The sequence below is a fragment of the Colias philodice genome, chromosome 15, assembly GCF_061535455.1.
Source record: "Colias philodice isolate Cphi_HAF_F1 chromosome 15, ilColPhil1 Martin Lab GWU primary, whole genome shotgun sequence".
Classification (NCBI taxonomy): Eukaryota; Metazoa; Arthropoda; class Insecta; order Lepidoptera; family Pieridae; genus Colias; species Colias philodice.
Genome location: NC_143100.1, coordinates 6,478,996 through 6,504,476, shown reverse-complemented (window position 1 = coordinate 6,504,476; position 25,481 = coordinate 6,478,996). Strand labels below are relative to the sequence as shown.

General features: G+C 34.2%; 1 protein-coding gene across 1 annotated transcript in view; it reads right to left on the bottom strand.

Moving 5' to 3' along the window:
• The window catches only part of LOC149482272 (LIM domain only protein 3-like), a 30,588-nt gene extending 19,299 nt beyond the window's left edge, over positions 1-11,289 (bottom strand). The window contains exon 1 of the mRNA XM_089704418.1: positions 10,956-11,289. The gene's annotated coding sequence lies outside the window, so the exon portion shown is untranslated. The remainder of the gene's footprint in view (positions 1-10,955) is intronic.
• Between the last annotated feature and the right edge of the window lie 14,192 nt (positions 11,290-25,481).

The following is a 25,481-nucleotide window of genomic DNA, read 5'->3' as shown; positions in this document are numbered from 1 at the left end:
AAACAGCCTTCCGTATTTTTCAATCAGAGAGCTGTCAAAGCGTTCTGACACCCTCATCCTATTGGCTCGCATTCGCCGAGCACCGAAATTGGTTTTCTACATTCAATCCATACAAAGTTTAATGTTATTCGTTTGCGATATCACCGGGATGCCGCCGATGTTTACCGACGCGCCAAATCATATTGGATTTGCAAACTTTTGTTTGCGGACTTTATTTCATTTCGCTGTTAGTTCAGGCTAGAGAATGTAATTTTAGATCGTCCTTTCGGCTCGCCAGCGGACTCCAAGACGTGCACGCTTTCGTCGTAGACGGCTCGGTTAGGTGTAGGTTACAAATTAACTTTGCCGGATATCGGCAGGAGCAGCTCAGCAACAGTAGCGCTGCGAGTGTTTATAAATTGAAGGGCTGCTACCTGCGGCTTAATACACCGCTGTTTCCGCTTCATTTCCGGACGCCGCGCGCTTTGCCGGATATTGCTTTTAAGGTTGCGCTGCAAGCCAGTGCTTTGCAAATCGCTATCCTCAGAGCAGCACCCCACGATATTACACTTTTCGCACTCCCGTTTAGGGAAAACGCACTCTATCCACGAATAGAAGCAAGCGTTTCTTTCTTAATTCGAAATGTTTATAAGAAACAATCCTGCCACATATCATTATTATTCAGTATCCCTAGAAGTATGAATGTAAGTCAATGTGTGTAATTGAATAAGAAATCGTGTAATCTACAGAACGAGATCTTACTCCGTATCGTCTTATTGTTATTGGTTACGGTGATTAAATAAATGAATGAACAACATTTTATAGAACAGTTTAACGCGAGAGTTATTACAAAAATTAATGTTCTCTACCCTAACCATTTTGAAATGTAATTTGCGTTGGCGTTTATAGCTTTATAATAGCAATAAAACAGATAATATCCATAAACATTAATTTTGTATCCCCACTTCGTATAAAAAGAATAAATCATGAATAGCTAAACAGATCAATATTGATTATAAATTGGAAAAATACATCGAATGCATTAGGTATGTAGTAACCGAAATAAAGCACTCACAATCATCAATGTATGTTACACATCCACTTTATTCTCTCTCACTCAGTGGTTACGCTGGAAATGAAATCATATGGAAACACGCTTTGATGGACAGTCAATTTAAAATGGAACACCAAGCGATGACATGCGCACTTAAATTTCAGCTTCAACCCAACGCTTTTACTAACATTATTTTGAAAACATGGAGTTAATATCGATTTTTTTTACTTATTTTATTGTCTAAGAGAATCGATTTATTAAACATAATCTTACTAAAGTATGTATATTTATCTAAGATAGTAATTTTTAATGAACAAAAAACAGAATTTCGTTTGTTGTTAAAGTGATAATGATGAGATTCTTTTGCATTATTTTATTTCCATTGATCTTTAATTAAATATAATGGATCGTTTGTGAAGATATACTGCGGCATATTATGTTAATGGAATGATTTCAAAAAGGCTGTTATCGAGTTATTACAATAACAAGAAAATAACGTGTAAAGTATGTTTATTTTTCTCGGATCCCTATATTCATTAACAAAATAAACATAAACCATTAATGTAAGCAACATGTTCAATGTTTTTCTGTTACTGGTGTTGCCCATATGTTTTTTTGTGTCGTGAATGTAATATTAATGAGCAAAAACATTTTATACTCGCATTAAGCATACGGTTTTAATTAGTGGCATTCAACTATTTTTACAGCGACTTTATTATCAAGGGAACTTGAAAGAAATCTGAAAGTAGGTAATTGCGCAACTGTTAATTTGATAGTAATTGGTCTCGATATAACTGGTTCTACGAAAGTTATTTTTCTTTAATACGTTTCGATGAATTTAATTATTATGTCTCACATTTATTATAAACTTTGTTGTGTGTACTTCCTTTAATATAAATGTAATTGTTGATTGTTTAGTATCTACTAATAAACGGTAGCAATTAGTGATACTTAAATATTTAAATACATCGCTTAAACGTTTTTTATTTGCTGGCTAATAACAAAATATTAGCTGGAAACGTAGTCTACAAACTCGTCTTATCGTTGTCGGCCTGATTCTGCCCGCCGGTACATACATTAAATCGTTTCCATTACTTAAAGTAGATTTCGATGTTTATGTCAAACGCAGAAGCGATAATATGGCAATTTATTATATTTATACATTAAACTAATGGGCGTAGGTCGACGATGCGTCGAGTAAAATTAATAAAGATAGAGCTTTTTATGCGTCCATTATTGCCGTGATAATTTTGATATTGTAGCCATTAATAATGTTGATTGTTCGATGTTTACAGTAAATTTAATTAAATTTTAACGATTTGAAAACATCAGCGCTTCTAAATGTAATAGTTATTGCCTAATTAAATTTATCTCCATTGTAACTGTAAAATTGATCCAAACCCTAATTATTATTTCCTCTATGTTGTTTATTTTATGATTCTAAAATTATAGTTATCAAAACACACAAAATAACCTACTAATATTTAAATTAAAAAAGATACTTATTAAATTTTCCGTAAAAAAAGTTTACTTTAAATAAAGAGTAAAAAACAAACAATAAAATAATCGCTTTATGAAGCCGCCATCACATGAATTAAATACCACATTGTGGGTTCTAATGAAAGCAGAGAATCATTAATTTATGCTCAGTCAAGCAGCGATTGTCATGTTACTTCCCACGTATTCGAAATCTAATTAACTTTACATGTATCTCTTCTATCTTAAAAACAGCGCATCAATAAATGTTTCATTATAAGTCGATTTCCTTGTCAAGATTATAAGGACAACTTTAATATCAAATTATAGACTAACAACATTAATGTATTCCAAGTTAACTGCATTTTCAATTTAAATTCTTCATTAATATTAATTTTGCAATTCGATTAAAATTAAAGCAACATTTCTGCAATATTATCCTGCATATCTTTACTGCTTATGGTAATTAATTTAAAGTAATAATGTTTCTTTTTTACTGCATATTTAAATTGTGATCATACAATTACAAACTCATAGCATCGAGTATATTGTTATTATTTGTATCTTTAGAACAGAGAAATCAAGTTTACATAGGTTTAATATATGGACCTATAAAAATCTACATTTTACAGAAACTAAAAGCATATTTATAATTTCAACGTAACAAAAGCAGGGTAAGTAATTAATAAGTAAGTATATGTTGAGGGATTTTCTCATTTGAATGAATTCTGGCTGATTATAAATCCTACGACTTACGAGCTAGTAGAGTACAATAACTTGGAGTTATGATTACGAAGGGTTATATCCCTTTAACAAAATAAAACCCACGGATCCCTTTTAATACGATAATGTGCCTCTATCTTGCTTCTGCAGTCACACACGACCCTCGTGTGCTAATTGAATTTAAGGAATAAAATCCAATCGCCCCGATTCTTTATTATTCAAGATCCAATTTGGATAAGGTCTGATCGGTCCGCGGGGGGCGGGCAGGCGGGGCAGTCGAGAATAAAATTGGATTTGTCACTCAAAACATAAGACTACCTTTAACTTTTGCAAGAAAGTATTGTGTATCGAACTGAGAATTAGAGATACTGGTATTGAATAGCATGCTACGTTTAAATTGAGGAAGTTTTTCTGTAGCATTATAGCTCTTAGGCCCGGTTCACACTGGTTTCTCTAGGGAATTGGAACGAGTCGAACTTTGTAGCTCGGAAGTGTTGGATCATTATAATTTTCGTTGAATGTAGTATCAATATATTTATTATTTATTATGTTATTTGCATTATTAAGAAAACCTTTTTTTAATATGGACAATTTTGCATAGTGAAAGATTTATCTAATAAATACTTAATAGAAATAAAAATAATAATTTATCGAATAAAAGAAGTAAATTAAATAAATAATAAATAATATTAATTTAAAAAGAAAGATTAATATTTTTTAATGAGATATTATTATAATAAGTAGCTGCACAGATGAATATAAAACGATCATTGAAGGCGCGGAAATTAAATAGCCGCTCATATCCGCCTTGTGAAGTGTTCTGACGCGTAACTCCCGAGTGCTGGCTGAGTTACTGATCAAGAGAAATGTGTTTGTTGTTCATTATGCAGTTTTAAATTAAGCAATATATTATTCAATAATTTTAATCCATAAGAAAATATGTTATAAAAAGGAAAGTTATCTTTTTATTTATAGTGTATAGTTAAATCTTAGAGAAGGTACTCTTGAAAACCAAACAGGCAATATTTTTTATAGCGACTCTACACAAACGACAGCTTCGTTTGTGTAGAAGCGGAAATTAATCATCGTAAAATATCATATTTTAAATTACCTACATTTAAAATATTTTATAATGCAATAGTTGTCCTTACAAGTTCAAAATCCTCCTTCCAAAATCCATTACATTTAAAATAATAATTATTATTATTGCTTCTTATGAAACTTCCTGATACACGAGAAAATTCCTTGAAAAGTTTTTAAATTGTTAATTTTAAATTTTTGAAGCAGATAAATTGGTCATTGTTTTACATGTTTTTTTCTTACAAAATCGTTTAACAGACAACTATATAAATATTAAAAGCACGTTCAACGAATATAAATAACGATAACGAATCAAGTAATACGTGTTCATTACTGTTTTAATTTGAATAATTGCTCATTAGTGTTACAATTACTTACAATATTTGCATTTTAAATACCCTTACATTGTTTTGTTCTATTTTTTAAGTAGTTATTTAAGTTAATAACCACATAACTTTCTCAGGTCTATTAACATATTTTTTTAATGTGAATTATATGGTAACCTATTAAAAACTCGAATTTCTATTACCCGAATCTTAAAACCCCGAAAACGGTTGTTAGAACTTTTAAAAGACAGATGTAATGAATGACAAATTTTTAAAATTCCTTTTTTAATTTCCCAGATGAATCAATTTCCAGATGCACCAAAACCAGATTTTTAAAAAGTATTTTTTTGTTTCCCGTATTCTCATAATCCAGATATAGTTATACCAGATTCTCAAAATACTTTTTTTTGTTTCCCATCGTACCATTTTCCAAATAAACTATTGCCAAATTTTCATAATCTTTTTATTTGGTTCCCATATAATCGTATAACAGATAAACTATTGCCAGATTTTCATAATATTTTTATTTGATTTCCATACAATCGTGATTATACCTTTACTATCGACTGAAAATAAACATTGTCAGTAAGTAAATTTATTGTTTTACTTGTCTATTACAGACCGGTTTTAGTGTCAAAGTCGACTCAGTAGGTTAGGTTTGAACTACGACCCCCACGCTAGAACTGACTCGCTATTGTTTTACTTACCTATTACAGAAAGGTATAAGTATCAAATTCGACTCAGTAGGTTAGGTTAGGTTTGAACTGTGACCCCCCATGCACGAGCCGAGCGAGCGAAGCGAGCGTGCCGCGGCAGCGGCCGGCGAGTGCCAGAACCGACTCGCTATTGTTTTACCTGCCCATTTCAGAACGGTTTAAGTGTCAAATTCGACTTAGTAGGTTAGGTTAGGTTTGAACTGTGACCCCCTACGCACGAGCCGAGCGAGCGAAGCGAGCGTGCCGCGGCAGCGGCCGGCGAGTGCCAGAACCGACTCGCTATTGTTTTACTTGCCCATTACAGAAATGTTAAAGTGTTAAAATCTATTCAGAAGGTTAGGTTAGGTTCGTGCTGCGTCCCCCTGGAAGGATTACGTTTTGCTGGATATCGTTTATTTGAATTTCAAAAATCTGGATATTGTTTGTCTGGATATCAATTAACTGTATTTCCAAAATTTGTGTTTTAAAAATCTGGCTTTCGTGCATATGGATTACGGTCATCTGGATTTTGTGCATTTAGATTTCGTATGTCTGGAACTCATTCGTCTGGATTGTAAAACGTCGTACAAATAAAGAAGTGGACAAATGAAATTCGGAGTTGCGATTATATGGCAAACAAAACTTCGAAATTTTAAAATTCGGGATTATGAACAAATGTCCAAACGTTTTCTGGATTATGATATTCGGAATATTAAAATTCGAGATTAAGATAGGTAACCGAATTATATTAATGAAAACTAGTTAATAAAAAGTTTAAAACGTTTTTCTATAATTAATATTTAAATATTTTACGATTAATGAAATATTATTTAAAAAAGTCTCTATAAATTTAATTTTATTACATGTAATTGAAAACAATACCTATAGAATTATAGATCCTTCATACTCATAATACTCGTGCCTATAATATAGTCCCTAAATCTAAAACAAATTAAACGGCGAGCAGGTGTCGCGTCGTTGAGAATTGGATCCCTATTATAAGTAATGACGATGAGTAAACATTTTAGAGAAAAGCACTCTTGTTAGTGTTGGCGAGCCAATTAGAAGTGTTAGGGACGAACACCGGAGCCTGCGCCACTCGCTTCTCGGTCGTCCAATTAAACTCACGCCCGCCATAGCGCCAGCGTCGTACAAAACGGAGTACCTTCGCGTAATTGTGTAAACCACTTCAAACAAACCTTCAGTTTTTACAACGCACCATAACAATGGATTCATGTCAGAAGCCACCGGAACTCTTACCCCCTTCGTTGGGTCTATACTCAGTGTAATCATTGACTTGTTAATTAAATTCGAGCAATTTTATCGCCAGTCACGATACAAAATTAACAAAGCGCTATTGCGACTGGATAGAGGTGATTTCGCGTCGATAAGAGCGCTCCGATCCGTACCGCACTTAGTTGTTGTTTAATTACAACAATAGTGGCCTCTAATGAGTGTTTGCGCTAATAAGCGCTGCAAAATGTAATCAACATGCCTCGTCGCTCTAATGAGCCGGGTTCCTGGCAAAAACAAGCGGTGTCGACATTTTACTGAAGATTAATTAGGCGCTCTGCCTATACGGGGACCCGGTACTGCCCGCGACGGAAACTCATGTGTTTCTAAGTCTAACTCATTACTTATTTACATACCCCTTTAATGGCGTGAGCTCGTCTCGTAACAATTAATATTCCCATACTATGTATACGAAGACTTCTTTCTTCGTTTTTAATGAAGTATCTAGTTAGCGACGACAAAGACATAACTTCTATTGACAACAAAGTACACAAACCTGTAAACGTCGTTAACTTAAATAAGCACGTTTGATTACGTCGTAGCTAGCTACCCCATTAAAACTTAACGAGGGGCAACCCCGGGGAAAATAACTAACCCAATTTCCCTTTGCCGGGAAATCATTAAAAGTCTTAAAAGGGTCTTTTCATATATTTTTTAGCCGGGAGCGTACGGGCAAATAAACACATTTTACATAGGCGGACAAACAATTCTTAACGAGCGGGAAAGTAACGAGCTTGGTCGAGCGGAGTGTCCAGGTTCCTCCGAGGGCATCCTGCGCGGGCCGCGGACGACATTCGCCATAATTGGGCGCACATTGGGAGTATTGCCGGAATTGCGCTCGTTACATGCGCCTTCCCGGCTCCCGCTGACATCACACCTCTGATTTATCGCGCAGTATATAGCTGCGACTCACCTATATTCCTTTTATCAATATGCCCTTGACGTCTTCATTGTTATAAACGACGATCAGATAGTTTATAATAATTTGAACATAAGATACAGGTTCATAGAAACTGCTAATTAGGAATATGAATGCTACTTTAATACCGAATGTTATTACACACAATAGGTACAAGGAAAAAATAATAATTTTCCGATCGGTTTGAAATCGGGTCCGCGGTATTAGCAGCATAAGACTAATGAACGCTACATGAATCTGCTATCCTTGACCTGATATTGCATCAAACTCAATGAAATAAGCGAAGTACTCACCCATTTCCTAACTTGAAATTTATTAACTTCTCAATTAATATTTTTATCATGATGTAGAATAGGTGTATAATATTATGTACTAAGTATAAAGCCTAAAATTAAAAAAAATGTAGGTATTCTCTACCATGAAAGTGTAAAATCTACAATTTTTGCCATCGTATGGATTTGGATATTCTTAATCGACAAGAAAGATTTATTCTTTATTTCTTACCAAGAAGTAAAATGGATAATTTTGATATGTTTATTTTAGGAGTCCTATTTTACAAATAGCCTTAAAAAATGTTAGTCTTATTTTAAGTTTTATTTTTAGGAGTATTTACTTACACTCAATGATCATTAATTACACATTAATTAATTATTATTGAGTCAAGAATTACGCTGAAGAATATTTGCTGAGGACATACAATTGTAGGAAAAATAAAAAAAATATGTAGGAAAAACTTTTAAGGCTTCTCTTTAGTCCTTATGGGACAGGCAAATTAAGATTTTTATTTTTTACTGTCAAAATCGTAAGTATATAATTAAATAAAAAATAAAAACTGAAGTCAGGTATTGTATGTACCTTTCCAGTTTATTAATAAGTTTTATAAATGCAAAGTTGTGTAATGATCTTGCGCATCTTTAATTAGCATGTAAATTATTTTCCATATTGTACACAAGAATTGTTTATGATTACTCAAGAATATATTTATTACATGAGATAAACATTAATCGACTTCTGTATCAGGCTTCTTAATTAATTATTACATTTTCCAATTAGCCCGTTGTTTGCGTTCACTGTTTAATTAATGGATGTGTGCTGTATTAGTGTCGGATACAATCTGATTCGAGACTCGTCGGCAATTACCGACGACTACAAAATACATCGAATTCCACGTAATTGCTGAGAATATTACGGCACTGAACTTAATTGTTCTCGACTTAATTAATTAAGCTTTTGTTTCAAACTAACAGCAAAGTGTAGAGTTGGCAATTCTAAATTGGATCTTGTAATTACCTTATCCTCTATTGTATAGAAACAGTCTACTTTCAATTATATTTGAAGCTTATTTAATGAAGCCAATTACACTCAGTTTCATGTTAATCTTTGTTACTTTTAAGACCTTTAATGTGCTGCTTTATTTAATATGTTTCTATTGATAGATATTAAATACTGATACGACTAACATCGGTAAATAAATATGTATGTGTAAAACAAACAAATGGGTAGGTACTCTTTAGCCTTATATTCATTATAAAAATGAAATCAATAACTTAAAAAATATACTTTTATTGAAAATTAAGTATAAGTATACATAGTGTATAAAATCCAAATTGTTAATCTTTATTTTTTAATTGTTTTCTTAAAATAACCCAAATTACTTTGAGACCTCGCTTAAATGTGATACTCAATATGGGACTACCTTTAATTAATGCGCTGTCAATTAATTTAAAAAAGTAACCATCGTACTGGTTAATTGGAAGGTATCATTATGTCGTTGCTTAATGACGTAATATCATTAAATTGATAAATTTGATCATTGTTACTTGTATGACATTTAAATTGTATTTCAAGAACGATAATTTTTTATTGTTTTGTCATTCTCTATAAGATTTACGGACTTGTTTTCAATTAATACTCGTTATACCTACGTACAAAACATTGTTGTAAAAACAAAGCGAATTAAAATTATTTTAATGACCTTTCTGCGCGTTATCTGTCCGATGTTATGTTCATCCCGGTTGCTTTTGCTGTATTTTGTTCTCATTAAAAGTATTCTCGTCTGCACCTGTACGATAGCTAGTAAACCCTGGCTTTAATTAAGGTACAATAAGTAACATAACAAGAGGCAGACGTGGCGGTGCATCATTATACAGTGACATGGGATCGCATACGACACCTCGCTAATCCCCTACTACCGTGTACATGCGAACAGTATATTTTTTTTGTTTTTACTAACAAGGGCTGTTGTTTTGGTACAGCAAAGATGTCAATCTTGACAATGTAATTGGTTTTTATGGAATTGTTATAGGATTAAAGCTTTTGAAAATTATAATCACATTTGTGATATTTTGAGATATTCCTAAATAAAATTCAAATAATCATGTGTAAATTTGAAGGACATGCAAATTCTATGTAGGTATGTATGTATATAAAACATAATAATCTTTGAGAAAATAACAGTTTTTATGCCATCTGTAAATTATAATTTTGGCCATTAAATTCATAAATTATCTGCAGATATGATGATTTGGATAAATGTTGGATATAATGAATGTTTTATATATCTTCGTTATAATATTTACGGGTGAATTTTAATTAATTTCTTTTTACATCAATATTTAAAACAGCATTTAAAGTTGAATGAATAAAAATAGAGCTTTCTTTGAATATACATATTTTAATTTATATGGAATATCATATAAAATATTATTATTTGAAATGCTGATAAATAGCGAAAAATAGAGAATGTATGTGATACCTGATAAGTGATAACTTATTTTAAGCATCAGGCTAACTGCTAAGGAGCTTTTAAGAAACGAAGCGAAAAGTATTCGGCTCTCGTTCTCTATGACGAACAGAGTAATTTTACGCGAGTTCAATTTATTAGCGCTCCCATAGTGATGTGATTTAACCATTTAATGGTGGCTATAAAAAATTAAGCAAGTGGCACTCAAGGTGACAGCTTCTTTACACAAGCATTTAAATGTGACGCATACGGCATACACATCACATAAAGTAGGTATGTTTTACATTTTTTTGTGAAGTTTCTACGTATTAATTTATGATTTTAAAGCTTCTTAAATGTTCCTCATATTCATCAATACATTCATAACAATATAAAATGTTTTAATTACTTAACATTTTTTTTCAGGTCCTCACCTATGGGTGATCGAATATAGGAAATTGGCAATCCATCCATAAAGTACATAAAAATATCACAAAATATTAAATTTCAATTCTTTCGAAAAGTTTTAAGTACTTTTAAAACTATGAAGATTTTTTTCAGTACATATGCAGGTTACATTAAAAAAATCAGTTATGTACTTATAACAACTAACTAAATATAACGATAATTTTTTCGTAATATTAAATCAGATAAAAATATTATAACATATAATTAAAAACATACATACCTCTAATAATTCTGTCTTGCGTTATTAACCCACAAGTAAGGTAATAAAAAATCCAATCTGTCTTTAACACCAAACAATCACGAAATACAAATACACAAAACTTTTTATTTATCAATCAGTTATCAGTAGAGTCACGTAGGGCTCACGCTCTACACGGCAAATATTAACAGTCCCAAAGAGTTAAAATAGTTTGTAAATGCTTTCGTGAAGCGTGGAAAATGTTTACAGCGAACTGAGCGAACGATGAAAGTTTGCGGACCGAAATGAGCGAAACACACGTGCTCACTGATCAACGACTAGCAGCGGAATGTCGGCCGGAGTCGCCGTCGACTGGCGAATGCAGGCGCCCAGAGCGCCGTGGTGTGGGCCGGAGGGCGGGCGACCGAACGCGGGGTGGAATGGAACAACACTCTAATCTAATGATGGGGTCGAAACACTTTAATGCTTTAATTTGAAAAGTACACTAACAATGCCTTTCAAGTGCTTTATATTATGCTTTTATTACAGATCCGTAACGTGATACTCGAATAAATATTGACCGTTGAATTTATATTATCTATAAAGCTGTAGAATAATAACGTACCTAACTCGTTTATATTATAAATATAACAATAGCCGACGAAGTTGTTTATGTTGTCAAATAAACAAGCCAGATATAACAGAATTCTAAGAATTGCTATCTAAATTCAATTCCACCTTTTTCTTCATACCCCTTGTGGAAAAGCAATCTTCTTTACTTTACCGTCTACAAATTTATGCTGGTTCATATGTCCCCCCGTCGCACACCTCTAGAGAAATGGATTCGATACTGTGATCCGTGTAAATTTTTAAGCAACCGGTGGTCAGCAGGATTCTTAAGACGAGCGAACGTCAGAATGTTCGTTCACCGTCGTTGAGAATTTAATTTCCACGGGTGGGCCGCCCTCACCGCCATTGTCCGCTCAGTATTTCATTATGGCTCGAGCTTTTCTATTAATAAATCACTCTTCGCTTGCGCCGTTTAATTACGTCCCGGATCCGACCATCGTCTGATTACAGTTTCATCGAACATCTAATTGGGAGTGCAGTCTGGTCGGGAAGGGTACGTGTGTATTCTTTGTTCGAAAGATATTACACTGCGGCTATTACATCGGTTCAGGCGAAGATTGCTGAATTAAGCTTTTATTGCTGACTTTAAACTACGTCTGTTGATTAAAATTGTCGGACTTCACATATTAGTTAGTTATATACTGTTGCGTGCAATCTTAATCAATCTTAACGATTTACTCATAAGCAATAAAGTTTAAGCCATGTACAACGGCACTTTCAAATGTTTTTATAGAACTCTCTCAACGTTTCTTGCCCTTACTAATAATGAAAAAAACTAAGAATGTGCTTATTAAAATACATATTATCATTCATAATTCGTTACATTATTAATTGTACGTTATTAAAATGCACGTCTTATTTTCGATGAGAAAAGCAATTATGAACTTAATAAAATAAGAAATGGTTCATAATGTCCTTCCTAGTCCCTTAGTCTCCGTAATTAGTGAATTCCACGAACAATAGCGATTATACATAATTCAGATAGTATTTTATATTAACCGGTTTTGTTAAGAGAATGTCAATTTACATTCCTCGTGCAATGTAGAGCTATCTACTGTTTAACCTAACAATAAATCTAATATTTGAAATCCAGCTTATTACCAAGAAGGAGAAAAATAACAAGTACGTTTTTTTGCAAGTCATAAAATTAAATTGAATTATTCCAATAAAAACGTCGCCTTCCATTAAAATGTACAGGGATTCGATGCGGTTGTAACAGCGAATAGAGCGCGTGATACCGAGAGTCGTTATTCCATTTCAACGTTACATGCGGGGTAATTAGTGTCTCGAATTTAATGTAGAATACGTGACGTCGAAACTGGCGGTTCGACATAGTGCCTCAAGACCTTTTTTAATTTCCTGAAACGCGAAACGCGGGCGCGGCGGCCGCGCGGGTACCGGGCCGCCAGTTTAACTTATTGCCACGGTTAACGAGAATACGCCGCTGTGTGCCGGCGAAATTGAAGGATTTACTTCGTGTCCCTCCTTTATTAAACGAATTGCACACTCGTTCGCTTCTTGTGTGCGTACACTATACGCAGTATGCCGAAATTACATTTCACATGAGTCGTAATAACAAGGGCGGACGTAAATCACGGCCATTATTAGTTTCTCCTGTTGCCCGCGCCATTTGTCATTTTATTGATGCATCAGACGTGACATAACATAAATAAAACTGTGGGTTTCATATTAAAATATCACAAAAATTGTCATGCGCGTGATATGAAAAGAAAATCGCAGTAATTATTTTCATATTAAAATGTAGAGCAAGATTGCAAGCGAAGCTCAAGCGTAGGTCCGAGCCCAAGACGCAATATCACCGGACTTCCTGTAAGCTAAGCGTATCGCTTAAAGTTTCGCAATATACGCGCTCCGAGCCCGTCCTTTATTAAAAACTATTCTCACATTTTTAATTAAAACTTGTGTTCCCCCACTAAAACTTTATTTAAGCAATAAAGGCGGCGCAATTAGCGGCGCTGTCCCCGCCGGCGACTTTACCTACTTTTTCTCTGCTTTAATGAGTGTTTTTTAATAAAGCCAGAGACTGGTGCAAGTTTATTAATTTAGTTTAACTCGTGTCACGGCACCGCTCCAACACTCCTGGCCTGCAGCGCACGCTATATCCCTTTTCGCTTATTTAAATCTGGCTTGTAATAAAGTGCAAAAAGAAACGAATATTGTTGTTTTATTATTTATTAAATCTTTGTTTAATATTTGTTTACTATTAACGAACTAAAATCATAAATGCGGATGAATGTACGGATTCATATTAATACTCTAATAAAAAACAGATTTCAAATTTGGAATAGTTTTCGAATGTGCTCATATTGTATAATTTCTGAAACTTTTATTCAATGGTTTGAATTGTCTTTATCATTGACTGTAAAAATAAAGCCAGAATGATAAACGATCGATTTATAAACTAAAATAGTATCGCTCTAAATATCAAATCAAAAGTCACATCCTAAAATACATTATGAGTCTAAAGTAACAATCGTTGTCGAGCAAACTAAAAGCCTGAATGACGTGCGCCCGGTGCAACCCCCGCCCCGCGAAGTGTTCCGGCCATAATTACATTCCCGTGTCTAACAAATGGAGAATCGGTGTTGATTTGTGTATAGACTTCGTGATCCGCTCGGACTACGCCCGGCTCCAGCTTCATACTGTACATCTTCATCGATATTCTTTACGGATTTTTTTATCTCTACCTATTCAATTGGTAGATGGCAGGACAAAAAAGTAGTAATCGAACAAAATTATCCCACATTCGAACCTAAATATTTTTGTTATTTGTTTTAACTATTAAGTTATAGGTAATAATTGTACATTGTAAAGTTTTTAAATTACATTAAAAATTAATATGATTAAAAACTTCTCTAATTATTTTCCGTACCGGCTAATTTCACTTTAATAAAAGAGCGTTTCAACTGACGCATTAAAATAATGAATGCATAAACACTGTTTCTAATGGAAAACGGTGTTAAAAATGAAATGCTAAAGAGCGTTATTGTGAGGGCGTTGCATGCGGGGTCAGTAATTGTTCGTGTATGAACCAAGTGTAAAACGAAACACTCAGCTAGTCGGCCTAAAAGCTTCGCGGCAGATTGGATCAGCACACGAGTTTTCCATTACGTTCTTTATAAGCTTTAGAAATTATATTACCTTATTTAGTTGCCCTGAATACTAGACTCTGGAAATAATTATAGCTGCTAGGGCTGTTAAATTAATAAATAGCCAATGAAACATAGGTATACGTGGTGTGGTATTGATTACCTTTCATTGTTTAGATTTTTGATAGTAATTAATATTGTGTTCATTTCAATTAAATAAATCACAATTTTATGTATTCCTTTCATATTCTTTACAAATTAATTCGTAATTTATTCAAATCATGACTATAATATTGATGGATAAGTTGATTGTTTGTAATATGTACATGATCCTTGCGAGGAGTTTGGGTTTTCCATCGATAGCTCTCTTCGGGGAGCCGCGAATATTGGGTCCACTAACAATGTGCGTCTTTATAAGTTTTTAACGAGCACGGACGGTATAAATTATGTGCGGTGCGGGCATTCGGTCTCGTTATCTCGCTAACGGCGCAATAGCGGAAGCTTAATGTAGCGAAGCCTTTATTGTAGCCACTTACGAGTAACGCGCTACTATTCGATGTGCCTTAATTCATTTAAGTAAATTATGACATCATTTTACATTCATATTAACGCGTGTAATTGACGTTTACGGTAGTTAAGTATACATGGAAGAGCTTTTGTTGTATTCATAATGCTTTGTATTTAAAGTAATTAAATTTAGCGTAAAGAATATTTGAACATTATAAGTGAGGTTCCGAAGAACTTGATATACACTGTTCCATACAGTTGAATTAATTTTAACTGGCAAATTATTATATAAAATAGATTTATAATTAAGTTTTGTAAAAGGAAGTGGCCTTGGTTATCATAAACTGAAAACAGATTACATATTAAGATAACAGTTACTCTCAATTTGAAAGGGAAAAAACTGACATTTTATTAATTAGCTTGACAACTGGTTCTGACTTTGAAGGAAAAGAAATGTTTTTCGTTTTAATAATCAGACCGAAATAACACATTTAATATTATAAATGGTAATTTCATTAAGCGTAAACAGGATTATTGCATGATTCTAGAGCAACATTCAACTTTTGCTTTAATACGGAAACCATTAAGGGCGGTTGAAAGTTAATAAGTAATTGGTACTGTAATTGCTTGCCAGGCCCGTATTTTATATGTGATTATAAAAGCATTAATGATATTTTTCGATGAAATAAATAGCTCATGCTATCTGTATAACAATTTATTTGAAATAGTCATACATATTTAGCTCTATATATTTTGAAGTGTTTCAATTAATTGTTTTATGTAAAATTATACATATATTTAAGCGTTCATTAAGAAAAATTTATCACAAATAACCTTAGAGTAAATGTTAACTCTACCATGACTACCTTCCGATCAGACCGGGCTCATAGGTAATAAACATATCTACATATAGGTACGTTAGATCGCTTAATAAGTAGATCGTATATTTGTGGTTAAGTTTCTGCTGTAATTTATGAGTGTTCTTAATTACATTGTTGGTACATTATTACGGGGGCTACATACGGCCCTGGCCGGCCTCCAGCGGGGGCGTCACGACTAAATGAAGGTTACCTACCCTGCAATTAGTGCTCCGTAGTATTAATAAAGAAATCCCTTAATTCTTCTTTTAATAAGAAAATTCTCAACGTGTTTGAACCAACGAGAAATCATTAGCGCAACTTAACATTAAGAGCATAACACTTTACTAATTGATGTAGGTGCGATATTTATATTTAATGACAAGTCTGATTGAATAAGCCGTTAATGAATCGAGTGCGAATTGGTTAATTACTCATTTGCGTTCATCAGTGATCAGTATATATAATTGCTGTAACGTTTATAATTCTTGCAATCTTACGTATATTTTAACTAACGTCAAGTTTTTGTTAGTTAATATAAGAGATAAGTAGAATAAATCAAACACAAGAAAAGACTATATAGGGATTTTTTTTTTACTATTTTGTCTCTTAGGTCATTACCTACTTTTGCATTACATTACATACGCAAATAATAGTCATAAATAATAGATCTATAAAATAATTTTGTCTGGCAGCGTTCAAGTTTGATTAAAAATACCAATTAAGATTACGAGGTTTTTATTTCGTTTCTAATCAAGTAGTTAATTAGGATTTAAGTTAGCCGGCCCGCCGCGTGCCGCGCCCGGCACTGCTGTTACTTTTTGATGTTACTGTGTTACTGTTGTTACCCGGCACTGCTGTTACTGTGTATCTTACACTGATAACTCAGTTTCTTGATAAAATCTTGAAATTCAATTAGACAAGAGACTATTTAATTATGATAAACATTATTACCAATAGAATCGTGCAATTTTAAGACTACTTTTAAACCAAACGTGAAAAAAAGGCTTAACTAATCTAATCCAGTCTTTGCTTGTTGCTACCCAATAAATACAACATCAAAATGTGAGTATTGGATAAAAAAAAATAGTATCAACAAAACTTACAATAAAAATAATAAGTACCTACATAATAAAACGGTTAGTACCATCATATCATGAAACGGCTAAAGGGAATAACAATTCCATAAAATGTTAGTTACAAACTTAACCATCACCCGCGTAAGGCTTGGTAAAAAGCAACAAACCAGCATATTATGTATCCCGTTTTAGTAGCGGCGAAGTAACAAATCAATATTTGGAGTGAGTGCTTTTTCGTGCAATGGAGAAGCTTTTATCTGGACAAGGGCCGCGCGGTAACGCAAACACTCAAAGACAGAGACATTCACTTTAACATAACGCGATTCCTCCACGTGCCTCCACTCTCTTGCGTATTGAGAAAAAGTGCCTGATTCAACATTGAAATCATTCGTACCTTTTAAGGACGATGTTTAAATTTTTATTATACTTAAAGTTATTTTTGCTTGTGGACATTCATCGATCATCTTGTATAGAATATTAAGAACTACAATTTATATTTTTTTTATAGAATTAAATAATTCATTAATTACAGTTTTTATTTTTATTTTTAGGACTGGTTTTATATTTGGGTTTCTTATTATATTAATGAAATGGCTTTAATTAACATGACAGTCTTATTCGGAGTTTTTAATTAAAACTTGAAGGTTATTTAAATTTATCAACAAACATATAATTAATACTGATTCGGAAATTCATTGTCTATTTAATAATCACGAACCGGAAAAAATATTTAATTAACTCTTTCGATGGCGTGGTGAGGTTTAGCCAGTACAGACTTAGTGGAACTTTACCGCAAGCGTTAATTATTATCTGCGAGAAGTGCTCTTTGTTTAGTTGCCAACTCTAAATTAGTTTTCGAAATGGATCATTCGCACCCCCTTGTGTCCCCGCACCCGTCCTCGCCCGTAGCCGGTAATTGGAACGTTCTGAGATGACACCACTCGGCTGCCTCTAATCAGTTAACAAGATACCCACTACATGCTATTGTTATTCCTAAGACTGCATTTAATATAGAATATACGATTTTGCCAATTACTTCAATTGGTCGTGAATTAGGGCATATTTACATAATCCATTATGTAAGCTTACGAGCTTTACGTGACATATGGTTCATGCAACTGATGAACAAACAACATAAGATCATTGCTTTTAAAACGTATATGTTAATAAATGGTAAAGTGAGGTTTCTACATTTGAACGCATTAGAATAACAAAACCTTTTAGCACCGTAATCCTATTAGATGCTCACATACGAAATGCTTTACGATTCCAAAAGTGAATGGAGTTACTTTAGCATCGTGCTTTATTTGTTTTTTGTCGCTCATAGATGGGTATGGGCACTTATCTCTGGAGTCTCTTCATTAAGTCTTTGGTGATTAAGGCTCATTAAATTTCATTATAGCAATGGTCCCGCAGAGCGCGGCCGGCCCGTCGGCGCTTAGACGGATAATCTCCAGCTGTCAGGGGCTAATGCGTTTTAGAGTACGTAATTTGAACCGGCGAGATCGACGGTAATTAAAGCCAGTAATTAAGCTAAGTGATTATTGTAACGATTATAATGGAACATAGCCCAACTTAATTATTCACATAATATCATAGAAAATGGAATAATAAATTTTTAATTTAGCAAATGGCTGATAATAATTAACAGTACCTAGTTCATTTTCTTTAAATTAATTATTTGCACAGTTGCAGTTGAAAATGTTTACTTAAATAAACATGTTTTGATTTTTTGATTCTATTTAAGGTTTTCGGTTGAAGATGAAAAAAGCTATTACATATAAAATAATCCCTACATTAAGCTTATAAAATAATACATTAGGAAGTGATTATAATGTGCACAAAAATAATATTATACAGTATGTTAGAAACTAAGTATTACACTTTAGTAGCCATATAAATAAAAATTTATAAATTAGGGTTCTTTCAGATTCGAAGAAAACGTAATTGAATACACCAGAGACCCAGTCTAAACTGAAAGCTTTATGTCACTTCAATTTTGTGTTAAAAATAAGTGTGCGCTCCTCAAGTAACCCGGAGGCAGGGTAATGTATTCCCACATATACATAAGTGAAAACATTTTAAGAAGCTCCACGGACCCACTGCATCACCCCCGGGGTTAGGGCCTAAAAGCACTATCTCGGAGCCAAAGCCTTACAACTCTTCTCAAATTCAACTTACTTTGCTCTATGTGAAGGTGCTTGTGCTAACGCTAATATACATCGTTCGACACTTTTTGATAGTTGATTGTTAGTGTAGAATAATCTTACATGAATATATTTTATTGTTATTATATTATACTCTTTAATTATTCGGATAATTTATAAGGATCTGTTTGAAATTATTATTTTATTACTGCTACTAGATAAAACAATAAAAAAAATCCGCAGTAGAAATGAATGAAAGATTGGTTACTGTTATATTAAAATAAAAACTATATTAATTGAAATGTAGGTACCTTTTCTAATTAAAAATTATATTATTTTTATATTGTGCTTATAATCTATCAGCCTCTTTTTATTAGTATTGTATAGAGGTCCGCGCCGCAGTCCAAAAGCCCAGCGGCGGCGCGCCGGGTGCGGCACCCGGCGTGGCGCGGCGTCGCCGGCGTGGGCTAGTTATTTTTAAAGTTATTAGGGGGTGGGCGGGCAGTAGAAAAATCTCTCTTTAAGTTTAATAAAAAAATATTTTTATTAAAATCAAGTAGCTTAACTATTTAGTGATGAACATGATAATTATAAACATTGTCAATAATTTTATTGGCAATGTTATGTCAGAGCAAGCAAAGGAGCAGGTGGGCCACCTGATGTTAAGTGGTCACCACCGCCCATAAACACTTGTAACACTAGAAGTGTTACAGGTGCTTTGCCGGCCTTTTATGGACAAATAAGCTCTTTTCTTGAAGGCCCCAATGTCGTAGTTGTTCGGGAACACCGCAGGTGGCAAATCGTTCCATAGTTTCACCGTACGCGGAAGGAAGTTGCGGGTGAAGCGGACAGTGGTTGAGCGCCAACCATCCAGATGGTGCGGATGGAACTGGTTTTTACGGCGTGTGGTCCGGTGGTGGAACTGTGCGGCTGGTAAAAGGTGGAACAATTCCTCAGAGCACTCCCCATAGTAGATTCTGTACAGTATACAGAGAGACGCAACGTCTCTTCGCACTGACAGTGGATCGAGCCTATCGGAAAGCCTACGGTCATCGACAATTCGAGCTGCTCGACGTTGGATGCGGTCAAGAGGAAGGAGTTGATACTGTGGGGCTCCGGCCCAGAGATGAGAACAGTACTCCATATGCGGTCGCACCTGAGACTTGTACAGCTGAAGTCGTTGGGCCGGCTTGAAGTACTGTCTCGATCTACTGAGCACACCAAGTTTTTTCGAGTCTAATTTAGCCTTCGCTTCCAAATGACTGCGGAATTGAAAACATCACTCGAGATTTCAACTCCGAGGATTCCGATTTTCAGCGATATACTAAGGGGAGTACTCTTAAACCGATGTTCTACGACAAATGGGGTCTTTTTAGCGGTGAACGCGCAAACCTGTGTCTTTAGGGGATTGAACTCGACAAGATTAAGTTCGCCCCAATCCGAGACTTCTTGGAGAGAAGACTCGACTTCAGATACAAGTTTGTTTCGACTCTCATTGAGGCTTTCCTTTGAGGTGTTTGCACGGCCGGGATAAAGAGCATCCCCCGTACTGTCGTCTGCATAGCAATGAATGTTACTGATTTGTAACAAATCAATGGATAAAAATAATTTTGTTAACTTTTGAAGGATTTAGACGCGATCTCTTCGCAGTTAAGACTAGCCCAGCTACAGAAAAACGCCTTTCATTTGGCGTGCTTGTAGCTGAGATAGATAGAAGCGATCGCGCTAATCCGGCAAGCCAAGGAAAAACAACTTTATTTGTTCCCAGAACTTAAGAATGTTGTCCTCTACATCTCCTAAATCTGAAGGGTTAGCCGTAGCCAAATATCTCCAACACTCTTGAGCGACGTCGTCATCCTCATCAATAAATCTATTGAAGTGTTTTTTGGCTAGCTTTTGGAGTAAAACATCTGGCATCGATATTGAAGACATTGTCTACTATATCGATGCGACGTTGCCGTGTTGTAGACAACAATGCGTGCGTGACACATGGTTCGCGCGCAAAATTTGAACTCGGCGCCAATTTTTCTGAGACCCGGCGGCGGCGGCGGCGCGCCGGGGTCTCTCGGCGGCGGCACGCCGGCGTGGCGCGGACCTCTAGTATTGTATAAAGTGATAAGGATGTATTAATGGTCTGGAATACTTCGATTAAAACACTTCGTTCGCAGTAGGTACATATGAATTCACATAACGAATTCAAGTTTAGCGTCCCACACGGTGGCAGAGGTTTTCACTGGGGCGAGTGGTGGCCCGATTTAAATCACTCAAATCTTAGCACGATGTTGGATGCAATTAGAATATGATAATTAATAGTGTCATGATAATTTCATTTGATTATTGATTATTTCATGTGTAGGGTGATTAGGTAGGTAATTGAGTATTTATCGTGATTTTCAATAAATTCTCGCTTTGAAAATCACGTTTGGATGAAAATAACCGGCTAAGCAATATCGACGAAAACTTTGAACGTGGTCACATAAGTAACCAATAAGACGTAAGTATCATAACTAATGATGAATCCTACACCACCAACTTGACCTTTGGATCAATCTTGGAAATGTATGTATGGCAAAATCACGTGGCATTGTACGCAAATTCGAAAATGGCTCTAGCCGACTGGCTTATACTTACAGATATTTATATCATTTACAGAACAATATATTCTCTTTCCTTTTTTTTGTCTAAAATGAGAAATTAACATAAATTTAGATACCTATCTAATAACAAACTAATTTTATTTGTCACGTACAAAAGATATGAATGTTAAGTCATAATATCAAACTCTCTTTGAACATTTATGCCTACATATAAATACAGGTTGTTTTCGAATTGTGGTTTTAACGAGAAATATAAAGTCCGGGCCTAATTCAGATCACACCGTTAAAACGTTAGGTATGTTAGCGACGTCGGTGTGGCGGAAGCGAATCTCGATGTTTTGTAATGGAGCTTTTTAAAATTGAACTCGAACTTTTGTCAGACACTTTTAGCCATGCTGAGATACATTTAAGCTTTTTAACTTTTCCACTCCGGTAATGTATCCTACTCTCCTACCGTAGGGTTGACAGAAATACTTTTTATTTCAATGAGTTGCCTACATTTTTGGGTATACGTATAGATACATACAATGATGTATATATATTTGATAATGACTTCTAATAAAAAGGCAACTTTAAGCGACTTTTTTCCTGTTGTCGACAAAGTAAACATTTTGCTTGCAAACCATTAAGTAAATGCACTCAGCAGTGCATTAATATTGCATTTCTAACTCCCCTTGTCTCATATATTTGAAATCAATAGTGTCCATTGCCTGCAAAAATATATAATATTATTATAAGAATAAGGCCATTTTCGTTGTAAATGATAGAAAAAAATATTTGCAAAAATGTTATTTGTCACTTAGTAAAGATGTAGCAGAACATTCATTTTCAAATATTTATAATTCATACTTACTTTACACGAAGACGGCAAATAGAAAACGTTATTAAGTTTGGAATCTCTTTGTTTTATAACTGCTTTGCGTTTTTCCAATAAATTACTGTTGAAAATCAATACGAAAATGTAAGTAATGTAGGCGCTTAACGGGCCGCGAGCAGGACTCCTGAGCGGATCAGCAAATGGAGTGCTTCATGCATAATGTAGCACCAACAGAGTGTTGTTTTGAAGCATAGTGAATTCGTTATTTTCATCACGCCAGGTGATGTTCACGCATCTCATGTAACATTTAACGACATATCAATAACTCCACAATACGGCCTTGATATCCGAAGACAGTATGCCCCGCAGATATTTATACGTCCTTACAGAACTTTAATAAATGATAACAGGAGATAACTGGCACCTCAGAATTAATTAATCCACTAAGAGATTGCATCTAAAAGCCTTCTCTACCCCACCTCACCCCAGTGCGGGGTCGATCCGTTTCCAGCCACTTAAACTTCACGCGCCGCGCTCTAGCTTCCGTTTTAATTACAAAATTAATTCAAAATGTAATTAAAGTTAACAATAAGGCAGCAAACAATTGAAGTTATTTATGTTAGTTTATGCTTTATGTTGGATACTACTTTCAGAACGGTTTGAAAAGCGACCTAAAGTGCTCAAATATAAGAATTATTTTTCGACTGCCACCTTGCCAAATATGTAGGTAGTAGGTATGTAGTGCTAATTGCAAAAATTCAAATTTGGTGGGTATCTTAGTATTATCAATATAAAAAAATATATTTATTTCCTAGCTCGGTTGCTCATAGATACAAATAATATCTACTATTGATTTATATTTACCTATAAAATTACTAATTTTAGGCCCACTCACGTGGTCTCAAAAAAACAGTTGTTGTTAACAGTTATAATTACCTACTGTCATATACTTAAACTTAATATTATGTCACATTTTTTAATAGCGCCTATCTATTGGAATTGATAAGTTTCGGATCGATTCAAATATTATCTTCCTGTGGTCAAATGATATATTTTACTGGGATATTAAGGAGCTTATGCCATTTTCTATCTTCCTAATAGAAACTAAAATCATATAACAAAATCGCTGCGTTGCGCCCGCGCCGTGAATGAAATTCATACAAACAAACATACCTACTTACTTTCGCATTTATAGTATTTGTTAGGAATCAAGGAAGATTCTGAAGAGGCTTCCATATATTCTTAGTGAAAAGTTTAATTATGGACACATAATATTATCACTACTTATTAGAAAAAGAACCTACCGCTTCTGTCTTTTATATATAGGTAACTTCTATCTATTCATCTAATTCATCCACTCAACATTGCAAGATATACAAGCTATAAAGCTCCGTTGAAAAGCACTTAACGGAATTGATTCAGACAATTTACTATTCTTCAAACAAACACAAAACAGTTTTCCATTAGTGAAATTTAGATATATTTTTTTATTAATTTACATAGAAAAGTTCTAAAGCTCCATCACAAAGTTTCGGCCTTTAGATTGCAATTATCTTAGGCAATTATAATAAGACCTGATAATGAGTAAATTATGTGAGAACTCTCTTATGTGTGAGTTGTGATAATATTTTTGTAACTAGGTTTAATATAGGCTTAGAATACCCAAATTACCCATCCTATTACTATTATAAAGGCGAAAGTTTGTATGGATGTTTGTTACTCTTTCACGCAAATACTACTGAACCGATTACAATGAAATTTAGCACACATATAGAGGGTAACTTGGATTAACACATAGGATAGGTTTTATCCCGGAAATCCTACGGGAACGGGAACTATGCGGGTTTTTCTTTGAAAACGCGGGCGAAGCCGCGGGCGGAAAGCTAGTAGGAATATATTTTGTTAGGCTGCCTTTCCATCTGCAAGAAAATTTGCGCAAGAAATGTCCGACAGTCTGTCTGACAGCAGCTTGCAAGTCTACTTGCAGGTGGATATCGTCCAATTTTGTTACCTGAATTTAAATTTTTGACATGCTCAACATTAGCTTAACATGACCAAAAATAAGATATATCATCGTAATAAATAATCGGAATCGTTACCAAAAATTTCTATAATATCTTGATTGATTAAAACAGGGATTTTAAAGAGTAATAATTGCTATAATCGGTGAAGGAAAACATCGTGAGACGTGAGGAAACCGGCATGTTGAAGTGACCATAGTACTCATTATTATCAGGACATTGGGTTTAACATTAAGCTAGATTTATTCAAAAAAAATAATAGGGATGTTTATTTAATATTCATAAAGGGAAACAAATAAATTCGACAGTCAGTCTTTAAAAATGAAATAACCTCTATTACTCTTAGATAGATAGCATCTTTCCTTTTTATAATATTGGTGATAGGTAGGTACCTACTGCAAGCCAACAAAACGAGTGAGAGAATTCAAAATTAGGTCTTCCTATTATCTAATGCTGTCGCGCTATGCCTCAAGCCGCAAATTCGACGTTCCGTAGTCCCCTGTTTCCTCCTCCAATACTGGACCAATTTAATTATTTTTTTTATAATTTAGTAGAGAAAAGTATGATAGTCTATGTTCCTACGTTTTGCTTTTTTTATATAATGTTCAAAAATTAGTTTTATGGTAGACGGAACATAACGGACGGACGGAAAATTTGTCCTATTTCTTACGTTTTGAAAGATTCATATCTTTTTTAATAATTAACATATGACAAAAAGGAAAACGTAGGAACAAGGATACCTAAAGTTACCAAAGATTAATAGTAAAAAATATATTGCTCTAGTGGCATAATCCAGGGAGGAA